Source organism: Moschus berezovskii, chromosome 1 (assembly GCF_049115385.1).
Source record: "Moschus berezovskii isolate FMDL1 chromosome 1, NW_MosBer_1.0, whole genome shotgun sequence".
Classification (NCBI taxonomy): domain Eukaryota; kingdom Metazoa; phylum Chordata; class Mammalia; order Artiodactyla; family Moschidae; genus Moschus; species Moschus berezovskii.
In genome coordinates, this window is record NC_142460.1 from 28,894,630 (window position 1) to 28,909,177 (window position 14,548).

The 14,548-nt window shown below is 42.8% G+C and overlaps 1 protein-coding gene across 6 annotated transcripts in view; it reads left to right on the forward strand.

The window, feature by feature from the left end:
• Positions 1–14,548, forward strand: part of APP (amyloid beta precursor protein) — a 305,975-nt gene that overhangs the window by 253,756 nt on the left and 37,671 nt on the right. The window lies entirely within an intron of this gene.

Sequence of the window (14,548 nt, forward strand, 5' to 3'; positions counted from 1 at the left end):
CCAAGTTAAACCAAACTGGGAAGCTGTTTCTTCGGCTTCGGCACCTGTTCTTTGAAAATATTATGGGTACAAGAAATGGCCCTCTTTTAGCATATGTTCCTCAGGAGTAAATGCTTCCCAAGCTCAAAGACTCAACACCCTTGGATGCTTAAGTCAATGTGAACGTGTTCATAAAGGATTTTAGTGTCAGCCACATTGTGCATTTTGCAGGATTTTTTGGTACATTTGTATTCTGCATTGGCTTAGAAATCATATGCGAGCGCATGTAAACTGACAACAAATGTGCCTTCTTCTGTGTAATTGTCATTCGGTTACTCTGTGCAGAACAAGCACACATTTCTCTGAAAACACAAAATAATAGTACTCAGCTAGGTCTTAACCATTTGCGAGGGATCTGCCTTAGTGTTTAGCTCTGTGAATGTCAGTGGCTGGAGCCCTTCACATCATACACATCATTAAGTCATCTCCCAAGCCAGGGGAGAGAATCATTTTCATGACTGCAAAGGCACAGTTTATTTACTGCCACTCAAATATATAGAGAAAAAAGAAAGAAATGGAAAGAAAAATAATTTAATGAAAGATTTTGCAGATTTTTTTCCCAAAGTTGATATTATTACTCTGGTGTCTTTTGATGACTGGCTTTCCTTTATTTCTCTTTCTTCTTTTCTGTTTTTTGAGACTCATTTGATGCTCACAATAAACTTGGACAAGTGAAGTAAATAGTTAACCCCTTTATTCATCTTCATGAGCCTCCAGGAAGACTGACCTTTTGTACCCAGCCCTGGATATGTTTAAATATGCTGTTCCATCTGCCCAATCTTGGCCTTTTGAGATCTTTCTGGGCTTCCAAAACCCCAACTCTCTTGTTACCTCTCCCTTAAAACTTTAATTAGCACAAAGCATCTGTCCACTGATCACATTGTTTATATGTGTGCATGCTGTTGCTTTGATGGGTGCATGTGCTTGCTCAGTCGCTCAGTTGTGTCTGACTCTTTTCGACTCCATGGACTGCAGCCAGCTAGGCTCCTCTGTCCATGGGATTCTCCAGGTAAGAATACTGGAGTGGGTAGCCATTACCTTATCCACGGGATCTTCCTGACCCAGGGATCAAACCCAGGTCTCCTACCTTGACAGGCAGTTCTTTACCACTGCTGCTGCTGCTAAGTCACTTCAGTCGTGTCCGACTCTGTGCGACCCCATAGATGGAAGCCCACCAGGCTCCCCCATCCCTGGGATTCTCCAGGCAAGAACACTGGAGTGGGTTGCCACTACACTACCTGAAAAGCCCACTTTGATGTGTGCATGTCAACTAATTGCCATGTGCTAATTATAAGCTCTTTGAAGGGTGTGAATCAGATTTCTTCTGCATTCATTTCTCTTGAAACAAATCACAGGGTACAAGTAGGTATTACAAATACCAGTCTTCAGTTGGAAGAATTATGGCTCTTGGAAACCACAGCTTCCCTTGGAAACTCACTCGAAATTCACATTCTCTGGTCCCACCCCTGACCTCCTGATTCAGCAATGCTGGGCTGAGGAACTAGCAAAGTGGCTTTTAACAGGCTGTCTAGGTGACTCTGATGCATGCAGACTTTTAAGAATTACTGATTTAGAATGTATTCAACTTACGAAAAATTAAGAAATGGGTGAGCATCTATTCTAACCCACCTATAAGCCATTTAGATTTACCCATACTGTTATGTCCTAAATTCACATGATGAAAACTATATGTTACAAAAAGTGTTTGACAAAACCTAAATGAAAATATATATTTGATTAATTCAACAACAGCTCCACTTCCCAGAAAAAGATGCACAGTTGCTAAGTAGTCCCAGATGAAAAGATGTACACCTTCTCATGATCAGATACTAAAAGTCAAAATATAACTTTTTAAATTATCAAATTGATAATTTTTAAAACCTTCCATACCCTGTCATAGCAAGCTAAGTGAAAAGCAACTTCCTAAACTCTTGATCAGTAGTGAGTGTAACCTTCTTTTGGAACCACTTGCCTCTCCCTAATTAAAATGTACAGTCTTTTCTAATTTGACACTATGGCTGTCGTTCAGTCACTAAGTCACGTCTGACTCATTTGGACCCCATGGACTACAACACACCAGCCTTCCCTTCCTTCACTATCTCCCGGAGGAGTTTGCTCACACTCGCCATATTCCTTTCTCCAGGTACCCTGGCCCGCCTGTGAAGAGGGGAGGGACATTTCCACCATCACTTGAAACCCCTCGGGACTAGTGTTGTAAATAAGCATCACTGCCTTTAAAACAGTGGCGCTGGTGGTAAAGACCCCGCCTGCCAGTGCAGGAGACTTAAGAGATGTGGGTTCAGCCCCCGTGTCGGGAACATCCCCTGGAGGAAAGTCAGAAGTCTTAGTCGCTCAGTCGTGTCCTCCTCTTTGCAGCCCCACAGACTGTAGCCTGCCAGGCTCCTCTGTCCATGGAATTCTCCAGGTAAGAATACTGGAGTGGGATGCCATTTACTTCTTCAGGGGATCTTCCCGACCCGGGGATCAAGGCAGATTCTTTAGTGTCTCAGCCACTGAGAAGACCTACCCTGGAGGAGGGCGTGGCACCCACTCCAGTATTCTTGCCTGGAGAGCCCCATGGACAGAGGAGCCTGGAGGGCTGCAGTCCATGGGGTCACAAAGAGTCAGATATGCCTGAAGCCACTTAACACAGCGCGCGCACAGCCTTTAAAGCAACTATAAAGGACAAATGACATGCAGCAGACCTGGGTTCCCCTTCTCAAGACTCCTCTTCAGTTTATATTTCTCTCATTTTGGAGTTCAGTGCCCCTAAAATTATAGGGAAATTACAATACGTGATGTTGGCTGGAAAATATTTCAAGAAACTTAGGTGGAAATGGTTTAAGTTCCAAGCCTAATTGAGCAATGAACTGTTAGGCCATCTCTGTTTTTCCTTCCAAAATTTAATAGTCGCCTATAACCCTCGAGCTCTCAATTTCTTTGTTATGCTGTAAAAAAGAAAGGAGATATTGCCTAATGCACTGTTGCTGCCCTCCTCCTGTTTTTTTTAAGGTGGTTGTTGTCTGTCAAAACAAGTCCTTTGCAATTTTTTTTTTTTTATACTGAGAATGAACTCTTGAAGCAAACCAGCCAAATTTAAGTGTTTTGAGGATAATACTAATAATTACAGGAATAGCACCCCTGGTTCCCTGGTGGCTCAGGTGGTAAAGAATCTGCCTGCAACGCAGGAGACCTAGGTTCCATCCCTGGGTCAGGAAGATTCCCTGGAGGAGGGCATGGCAACCCACTCCAGGATTCTTACCTGGAGAATCCCACGGACAGAGGAGCCTCAGGCTACAGTCCATGGGGTCGCAAAAAGTCGGACACAACTGAGCGACTAACACGTACTGCTAAGAATCAATCTGAACATTTTCCAGACTGTTGTTGGCAATGGCAGTTATCATGAGGAAAACAGAAAAAAAATTCTGTTTCAGGAAAAGTGGGAATAGATGGGGTCTGGGAAGAGTTCCTTTTTAATCCAGTATTCAGGCCCTGCCAGGAGATATTCCAAGTTTATAGGCTGTTTATAGGCTAAGTGTCTGCTTTATTTTTCTTGCCTTTTGTCAGAAAACCAATTTCCCAACACTTCAGTGCCTTTCCATCTCGATGGAGAAGTTTTCTTATACCTGAGGTTCCTCCTTTTAGGTATGAAAAGAGAAATTAAGTTGCTTCAGTTGTGTCTGATTCTTTGCGACCCTATGGACTGTAGCCCCCCAGGCTCCTCTGTCCATGGGAGTCTCCAGGTAAGAATACTGGAGTTGGTTGCCATGCCCTCCAGGGGATTTTCCCAACCCAGGAATCGAAGCCCTGGGTCTTCTCTTGTGTCTCCTGCATTGGCAGGCAGATTCTTTACTACTAGCGCCACCTGGGAAGCCCCTTACCTCCCCAGGTGATTCTTAAATATTAAAAAGTTTTAAAATGCATGCTTGTATGAAACAGCAAAAATACAAAGAATTCTTAAAGGTTTAAATTATATTTATGTTGGTCTTGAACACAGAAGAATGGCCATTGTTGTCATGGAAAATTAATATGTCCTGGTAAATTTACCATGTGGGTTTCTAGTGGTGCTTATTTCCAAAGCAGTGATTATGTACAATATTAAAGTGAAGCATTATTAACCTTGAAGTTCAAATTCATTGAGAATTTGTTTAGCTGTGACAGGATTGATGGCTATGTTTTCTTTATCCACGTTAAGACTTCTTATTAGCTGTGAAAAGGGATTGGCATAAATGGCTTATTAACTTTGATTACCTATATCTGAAAGACATGAACAAGCATAGGGCAGGCTCCAGTCAGAAAATGCTGTCGCTTTCAATATTTTCCCCGTTTCCTCTTTAATTTGCTCTTTCAGAAACTGAATTTCCTATTCTACCTACCAGAATCGTTTCTTCCCTCTTTAGATTTTTCACTTTCTATTGTTGATACTGATGTTTTACTCAAAGAAATTACTCATTTAGGCTCTTTTCAAATCTAAAGTGATATTATTTTAATAAGAGATGAAAGGGGAAATTGACATAATACACCTGGAGTTGTCAGCATTTTAAATGACAAATAGTAAAGCTTAATTTCGGAGGATTGTCAGAGAACCTAACATTAGCCCAGGAAGTGTGTGTCTTCTCAGAGAATTAGCAAAAAATTACCAAGACAAGAAACACTGGGTACCGACTCCAGATGTGAGACCCAAGAGCATCTCACTCTGTTAATCAACAGTGTGTGTATTTTTTTGGATCATGAAAGTAGTGGTAAAAGTGTTAGTCACTCAGTCGTGCCTGACTTTTGGCGACCCATGGACTGTATAGCCTACCAGGCTTCTGTGTCCATGGGATTCTCCAGTCAAGAATACTGGAGTGGGTTGCCATTCCCTTCTCCAAGGAATCTTTCCATCCCAGGGATCAAACTCCGATCTCCTGCATTGCAGGCAGATTCTTTACCGTCTAAGCCACCTGGGAATGCAAATTATATTTTTTGCTTCTTAAAGAATCCTGTGGAGACTTGGCATAGAAATCATACACCATCTGTTTTTTTCTCCCAAAGTGAATAGATGGCATAACTGCAAATGTCTTAGACACAGAGGATATGGTCATTTGGGTTTTTCCCTTCACCTAGAGTGAAGTCAGATAGTCAAGGAGAATACTTGAGAACTTTCTCGGCAAATGGCCCGAAAAAGTAAAGAAAATGAAAAGCCCTGAACGTCATGTATTCTCTTCAATCTTGGACTGCCTCACATTTGCCAGAGATCACTTCCTTGTCCTTTTTATGAGAGGGGCAGGACCTGAAATTCAGTACGCATTCGTGGTGACCCACTGGCAATTTATCCTCCTTTTCTCATCTTCAGCTATCACCTTTCCAAAAAAAAAAAACAGAAGGAAGAAAGCAATAAAAATCCCTTAGAGAAAGCTGTTCTGACCTGTGGTCTTCCTTTGATCTGGATATGACTAGGTGGGTGTCTAGTCCACTCAGGCTGCCATGATAAAATACCATAGACCAGGTATCTTAAACAGCAGAATTCTTTCTCACAGTTCTGGAGGCTGGCAGTCCAAGATCAAAGCCTTGGCCAGTTTGATTTCCCCTGAGGCCTCTCTGCTTAGTTTGCAGATGGCTGCCTTCTCTCTGTGCATGAGTGAGAGAGAGATCTCTGGTGTCTCTTTCCCTTCCAGGCCTGTTCCGTAGGGCTCCCTGTGACCTCATTTTACCTTAATTCCCTCCTTGGAGCTCCTTTCTCCACAGTCGCATTAAGCGTGAGGGCTTTAACATGTGAATTGGGGGAAGCACAATCTGGTCCATAACGGTTGACTGCACCATGCTTTCGGATAGATCCCGTGTGCCCCATGCTCAGTATGCCTCATCCATCATTTATTTAGTGCATGTGGGTTCTTCCGTCCTCAAAAAATCGGAGGAAGCCATGAGAGAGTTTCCCTCTTTCCTACCCTAAGTCACTGCAACCAGTTTTCTCATCAGCAGTCTTCTACTCTCTCCGTGACCTTCAAATATAAGACCACTTGGGTGTATCAAAAGCCTGCCCTTGACCTAGAAGGATTTGAAGGAATTTTTAACATTTAGTCATTTGGCTGCATCAGGTCCTGGCTGTGGCATTCAGGATCCTTTTTTGCAGCTCGAGGGCTTTTCTCTAACTGTGGCCTCCAGGTTTAGTTGCTTTGTGGCATGTGGGATCTTAGTCCCGCACCAGGGATAAGAACCCGTGACCCCTGAGATGACAGGCAGGTTCTTAACCATTGGACCACCAAGGAAGTCCCTGATTTGATGGATTTTTAAATGTTGTTTCTTTTACTGAATGTTGTTTCTCCGTGTGTGCTCAGTCGCTCAGTCGTGTCCGACTCTTTTGCAACCCCATGGACTATAGCCTGCAAGGCTCCTCTGTCCATAGGATTCTCCAGGCAAGAATACTGGAGTGGGTTGCCATTTCCTTCTCCAGGGGATCTTCCTGATCCAGGGATCAAACCATGTCTCCTGCAGCTCCTGCATTGCAGGTGGATTCTTTACCACTGAGCCACTGGGGAAGCCCCAGTATTCACTTACTGAAATAGTGTTACAGTTTCCTAGGACTGCCAAAACAAATGCCCATTAACTGGATGGCCTAAAAACAACAGAAATTTATTCTTTCACCATTCCGGAAGCTAAAAGTCTGAAATGAAAGTGTCTACGGGGGCTTCCCTGGTGCTCAGTCGTAAAGAATCCACCTGCCAATGCAGAAGACACAGGTTCGATCCCCAATCCGAGAGGATCCCACATGCTGCAGAGCAACCAAGCCAATGTGCCACAACTACCAAGCCTGTGCTCCAGAGCCTGGGAGCTGCAAGTACTGAGCCCACGTGCCACAGTGACTGAAGCCTGGGTACCCTAGAGCCCATGGTCCGCAACAAGAGAAGCCACCACACCAAGAGGTCTGCACACTGCAGCTGGAGAGTAGCCCCCACTTCCCACAGCTAGAGAAAAGCCCTTGCAGCAATGAAAACCCAGAAAAAAATAATTAAGTAAAAAAAAAATTTTTTTAAGTGCTCTGGGGCCACGTTCCCTCTGAAGGCCCTGGAGGAATATCTGTTTTGTTCCTTTTCCTTGTTTTTACTGTTAGCGACCATCCCCAACAGCCCTTTGGCTTGTGGATACACCACTCCAACCTCTGCCTCTGTCTTCACACGGCGTCTCCCCTTTGTCTCTGTGTGTCTTCTCCAATATGACCAAGAGCCCACCTGACTCCCATGGTGTCCTCTCGATGCCATATTGGATTGAGAGCCTTACTCCAGTATGATCTGGTCTTTACTTGATTACATCTGTGAAGATCCCATTTCCAAATAAGGTTATATTCGTAGGCACTGGATGTTACGATGTCAGTATTATTATCGGTACCAGGACATAATTCAATCCATTTCAGGCAGTTGCTTTTGTTGGTTTGTTTGGGGTGCATACTGCAAGGCATGCAGGATCTTGGTTCCCTGACCAGGGATTGAACCCAGGCCTCCTTGCAGTAAAAACATGGAGTCTTACGACTTGACTGCCAGGGAAGTGTCAGGCAGTTTTATCTTTAATTTCCTTTGACTTCTACAGTTCCAAAACATTGTCCAAGTTTCTTTCTAAAACGATCAAATTTAAGTCAAAGGACTGCATGCATGTTTTTTGATGACCTCTTTTTTATTTATGACCTCTCCATTTAAAAAAAATAATTTCCATATTTAATCGGTTCAAATTGTGAAAGACGTTTTTGCTTTGCATTTGCTCGAGGCTGATTAATGAGTAAATTTGTAAACTATGACTGTTTTAATTAGCCAGGGTTAATTAATGTTTACCGCACTTAGAAGATGAAAAGTCATGTATAAATGCACTGTAATGTGAGTCATTTTTTAATTTGTTGTTGAAACTTAAACTTTATTCAAATAAAGGCTGCTTATATCACAAACGCGCACACAATAAGCTGTTGGAGACCTGTAGTAATTAGTGTCGAGGGCTTTAAATTTTGAGATTAATTATATTTTATTGAAGACGATCATGTTTTAATACTGTATATTCAGAGAAAGCTAGTTATATTTTTAGTTTGATTGTGTAAAAGGGAGAGAGAATAGAAATCTGAGACCAAACAGGTAACTCTTTATACAGTATATCGTAATTTAAGATGAAGTTTGTTTTTTGTTTTTATTTCTGAGTTTTTTATTTTTTATTTCAGAGCAGGGTGGAGAAAAGAAAAAGGTTACCTGTGCTGAGATGAAATTATCACATTTAAGCAGCTTTTTTGAAGAAAAAATGTGGCTAGAATTCTATGTAAATTTTCAGCAGGAAAAGCATCAGGGGCTTGGATGAGATCTAATGCCAAAATTGGGACGTGTGGAGATTAGAAACAGTTTGGAAGGAAAGACTAGGGCAAGATCTTCCTTAGGAGGCAGCAGGCAGCATTATCATGGAAACAGTTGTCTCATGCATAGGATGGTGAGGACATGGTTATCTGGGGTAATTTTCCAACATGGTCAATGAAACACACCTGTGGCTCACAGGTGACAACGGAGAGCTGGCCTCAGTGATTACACCCCCATTTGACACTTCATTATTGTCCATCAGTTCAGTTCAGTCGCTCAGTCGTATCCGACTCTTTGCGACCCCATGAATCACAGCACACCAGGCCTCCCTGTCCATCACCAACTCCCGGAGTTCACTCAAACTCATGTCCATCGAGTCGGTGATGCCATCCAGCCATCTCATTCTCTGTCATCCCCTTCTCCTCCAGCCCCCAATCCTTCCCAGCATCAGAGTCTTTTCCAGTGAGTCAATTCGTCGCATGAGGTGGCCAAAGGTTTGGAGTTTCAGCTTTAGCATCAGTCCTTCCAATGAACACCCAGGATTGATCCCCTTTAGAATGGACTGGTTGGATCTCCTAGCAGTCCACGGGACTCTCAAGAGTCTTCTCCAGCACCACAGTTCAAAAGCATCAATTCTTCGACGATCAGCCTTCTTCACAGTCCAGCTCTCACATCCATACGTGACCACTGGAAAAACCATAGCCTTGACTAGACGGACCTTGGTTGGCAAAGTAATGTCTTTGCTTTCTAATATGCCATCTAGGTTGGTCATAACTTTCCTTCCAAGGAGTAAGCGTCTTTTAATTTCATAGCTGCAATCAGCTTCCGCAGTGAATTTGGAGCCCCCAAAAATAAAGTCTGACACTGTTTCCACTGTTTCCCCACCTATTTCCTATGAAGTGATGGGACCAGATGCCATGATCTTTGTTTTCTGAATGTTGAGCTTCAAGCCAACCTTTTCACTCTCCTCTTCACTTTCATCAAGAGGCTTTTGAGTTCCTCTTCACTTTCTGCCATAAGGGTGGTGTCATCTGCATATCCGAGGTTATTGATTTTTCTCCCGGCAATCTTGATTCTGGCTTGTGCTTCTTCCAGCCCAGCGTTCCTCATGATGTACTCTGCATATAAGTTAAATAAGCAGGGTGACAATATACAACCTTGACGTACTCCTTTTTCTATTTGGAACCAGTCTGTTGTTCCATGTCCAGTTCTAACTGTAGCTTCCTGACCTGCATACACGTTTCTCAAGAGGCAGGTCAGGTGGTCTGGTGTTCCCATCTCTTTCAGAATTTTCCACAGTTTATTGTGATCCACAGTCAAAGGTAAATTAGCAAAAGGGTTAGCTCCACTTTATTTTTATCTCCTACACAATTTTCTCATTCATTCTTTGCATAAGGTTGCTTTTTTTTTTCTTTAATCATCTCATAGGTGCTCATACTGATGTGATTTGATTTAAGAGCTGGGTGAGGGGAAAGACCTACAACTCTTTATTTGGATACAGAAGACTTTGCTCCTTGTAGTTCTTAACAGTGACCACCATCTGATGTTATTTTTAACCATGGTAAAATTCTCTAAAGAATTTTCGCTAAGTATGTGACACTTCACTACGGATAAGACTGTTCATTATCTAGCGGAATTCAATACATGATAAGTCCCTTTGGGGGAATCTGATGTGAACTTTTTTCCCAAAATACCTTGGAAAATGGGAAACCTCCCATTTTCTTTCCCGTGCGTCCCTGTGGGCTGTTGCAGCATTTACAGGAGTTCTCCAGACCATAGTTCCAAGGGCTGCAACCCTCTCCACCGTGCTATGGAATATCACGGACTCCACAAGTCTAAATAGAACCTGTCTTTCTGCCCCGAGTCTGTGCTGCTTTGATGGATACAACTGAAGTCAAGAATGCAAATATTAACCAGCCACCTGACCAGCTGGTTCAGCTGGTCTTCCCTTTCCTGCTCACAGTCCCGCTTCACACCTCCCACCACCTGCGAAGTAACACTTGTTCTTGGCATCACGTCTGTTAGTGTCTTTCTGGTTTTATCACTTGTGTACATTCTTGCCCACTGTCTTCCCCATTTTTGAATGTCGACATGTCTTTTTAGGATTTTATAATCCCCAGGTTTCCCCTCTGTCCTTTTCTTTATAATTTACCTAAAAACAAACTGCAGGCCACTCACTCAACGCATGGAATTCCCTTAGTCTGTATTTTGCCAACAGCATACTCTTCATGCCCGTCAGCCTATTCCTTTGCCCTGTGTGTAGCCCACAGATTCCAGGTCCTTGGCTCCTGTCTAAGCTGCTTCCCTTTTCCTCTCCCTTGTGTTCCAGGAACCAGAAGAGTCCCAACAGGCAGAGGCATCCCATCCTCTGTACCTTGGTCCATGGACTTGTATCCACTAGGACTGTAGTCACTCTCCCTTAGCAAACCTGTAAGGTCACCATCCCAGCCCCAAAGTCCCAATTTGTTTCTTTCTTGCTCTGTCCATACCCCTTACCATAGCATTTTTGTAGGAATTACTCTTCTGCCCATCTGTTCTCTGGTGCCTTGAGCTTTGAGTAATAAGAAACTGCCTTAGTTATTTCCTATACTGGCCTGGAAGATGGTAGGATTGCTGAAAAACTGCATGAATAAATAAATTAATGAGCTCATTAATTAATAATAAAATGATTTTAATTTTCTTGGCTCCAGATTAATTTTTGTGAAGTGAGTCCTTTCAGCCTCTCTTCATCTGGTCTATTAATACTTCCCTGAAGACAGTCACTTTTCACCCATCTCCAAGCTTCAGATGCCAATCACTTTCCATTGCCAAGTTTGGTTCCCCCTACATTGTAAGAGGATCTCAAAGTCCTCTAATGCAGGAGATAAAGGACCACTGCTGTCCTAAAAATGTTCCCTGCAGAACGAGTTTTCTGTTAAAACACAAATAGGCCAGTGGGCAGAAGAGCATAGAGGGCTGGTGTGGATTTTTTTAATCTGTATGAATAAACCTTTCAAAATAGCTACTCTTGTCTACAAACACGATACGTTGTCTACAGGAACAGGAGTGTCCTCCACTATGATTTGTACTGATCTTATCCACACTTGCCTATGCTCCTTATCCTAATCAGCATAAATTGTAGGCTCTTTGGAAGTGACGTCACCTATGTAGGAATGTTGAAAATGTTACTTTCTACCATGAGCTAGCCAGCCTTGCTAATCAGTGCTTCACATCCTTCAACATACAGACATGCCTAAGGGATATTGTGGGCTCAGTTCCACACCACCAGAATGAAGTGGATATTTCCATCAAGTGGGTCAATGTGAATTTTGGGGTTTCTGGAGTGCATGTCAAAAGTTACTCTATGCTTTAGTCTATTGTATGCAATAGCACTATGTCTGAAAATGCAACGTACTTACTCTGCCTAGAAAATCGCTTCTTGCTTAAAATGGTAACCATCATCTGAGCCTCATCAAGTTGTAATCTTTTCGCAATGCTATCATCAAAGATCACAGATCACCATCCAAATATAAGACTTGGATTATATCCAAGAATATCTAAGAATTTTTCAAAAAAGTTTGAAATATTGCAACAATTGCTGAAATGTGATCCAGAGACAACAAGTGACCAAATACTATTGGGAAAATGGAACTGAAAGACTTGCTTGACACAGGGTTGCTACAAACCTTCAATCTGTGTGTTGTTTTTTTTTTTTAAGCAATATCTGAAGTGCAATAAAGCAAGGTATGCCTGTTTAGAGTTCAGTCAATTAAGCATTTATCAGATATGGATCAATTAGCATGCACTGTCTTTACTGCATAGCAGAGAATGACTGCTAGCTATTGAGAAGGGCACGGCTGTCCTTTCCTTTGGATTCCTTTCGTCCCCCTAGGATGTCTCTTACCCAGGTAAGAAAGATTCCTCTCACAAGTTTGGGAAAGGGTGCAGATCAGACAGGGCTTCCCCTGGTGGCACAGACCGTAAAGAATCTGCCTTCAATGCGGAAGACCCAGGTTCAGTCCCTGGGTGAGGAAGATCCCCTGGAGGGGGAAATGGCAACCCAGTCCAGTATTCTTGCCTGGAGAATCCCATGGACAGAGGAGCCTGGTGGGCTACAGTCCATGGGGTCACAAAGAGCCGGACACGACTGAAGCCACTTAGCGTGCAGGTACGCAGAGCAGACAGGACCATGTGTGCAAGGTGGACAGGGCACAGCGGTAGGGCCTTCGTTCATACCCCCTCCCTTGTCACGTGCAGCTGGGGGTACAGGGTGGAGCTGAAACCCAGTCCACACACAGCATCACTCCCTAAAGAAAGCATCCCGTGGGCTGGTAAGGGCCTGGCCTTTCTCAGACGTGAAGGTGATGTTTTCATCTCCAGCTGCTCGCTCTTAGTTGGTTCGGAGCCCAGAGTCAGGGTGGAGAAAAGGGGACGTGATGGGTGGGTGCCCGAAACACCCCAGCACCCACAGTGAAGGCTCCAGGGAAATGTACGCTCAGACTGTATCCAGCTGCCAGAATGACTATGTGTTTATAAAAAATGTATTCACAGGCAGTTACTGTCACCTGAATACTTTGTAAAAAATAATTCTCCTCCTTTCTTCTGCTCACTAAAAGCTAAGCAGTTTTTTTAAAAGGAAATGTGATACTGATCCAGATAGAGCAGACCTCAGGTTTTATTTCATGTTTCCAATTTACTATATAGCTGAGGACTTCGGACTAAAAACAAACAATAAAGTGGACCCACTGCAGAACAACCTTCCAGAGAACTGAGAAATGCATACTATGGAATGGAACTGGAGAGAAATTGGTTTCTTGTGATTTCATCTCTCTACGTCTTCAAATCTGATAACTCCAATTCTAGGCACCTTCTTCCCTATTCCTGAAAAATTCAGTCTCCTTGACCATAGTCATAAAAATTAAATAATGAAGTGATGGGATGAGATAAAATAGCCGATTCCCTAAAGAGTAAAAAACTATTTTAAAAATTGCTCTTGGTGGGATGGCAAGTGATTTATTATTTCTTTTATTTTCTCTATTTCTTGCACTGAATCTGACTGTAGCTAATTACTACCAAACTACATTTTTATATAAAGAGGAATCACACTGAAGTTCTACCTTATGCTGGAGGAGTTAGGCTCTTAAAGACAGGTTTGAAGAGAAAAATTCTGTATAAATGTGGGGACTTCCCTGGCAGTCCAGTGGTTAAGACTCCACACTCCCCATGTAGGGGCCCAGGTTCAGTCCCTGGTCAGGGAACTAGATCTCACATGCTGCAACTAAAGACCTGGTGCAGCCAAATAAATAAAATTTTGAAAGAAAGAAATTCCATATAATCATCATTAAACTCCTTGAGCTTAGCCATAAAATCATACATCTCTCAACTAGCCCAGGACAGCCAGTTTTTCCCCTAGCATGTGAAGAGATAGCTATTTGCTGTGTTGAAGTCCACAAGAAATAATTAACTTTTGTGTAAGGGATGCAGGCATAAAAATCACATTTATTTTTATCTTAGTTTATAGAAGACATATAGCCTGTATCTGCTTACATTAATGGACATACATGTATTTTCACTATATATGTACACACACACTTTTTTAAAGAATTTACTTTTGGCTGCATTGGGTCTCATTGCTATGCACAAACTTTGTGGCAAGAGGGGGGGCTACTCTCTAGTTGCAGTGCATGGGCTTATCATTGTGGTGGCCTTGCTTGTTGCAGAGCATGGGCTTTAGGGCACTTGGGCTTCAGTAGTCTTGGCACACTGGCTTAGTTGCCCCTCAACTTGTGAGATCTTCCAGGACCAGGGATCAAAAGGGTGTCACCCGCATTGCAAGGAAGGTTGCTAACCACTGGACCATCAGCGAAACCCTTCACTATATATATTAACCAGAAGAAAGCGCCGACATATATACAGGCTAAAGCTGGCACTACAGTTTTAGTGCCATAGTACTGAAGGTTTATATATATATATTTATTTATTTGGTTGTGGTGTGTGGGATCCTCGGTCTTCATTGTAGCATCCCGGGTCTTTAGTTGTGGCGTGTGAATGCTTAGTTGCAGCATGTGGAATCTAGTTCCCTGGCCAGGGATCAAACCCAGGCTTCCTGCATTTTAAGTCTTAGCCACTGGACCACCAGGGAAGTCCCTGAACTTTTTATAATAATGTACTTCCAGACTTAAAGAATAGTTCTGAAAACATTGCATAAAATTTTTTTTTTTTTTTAA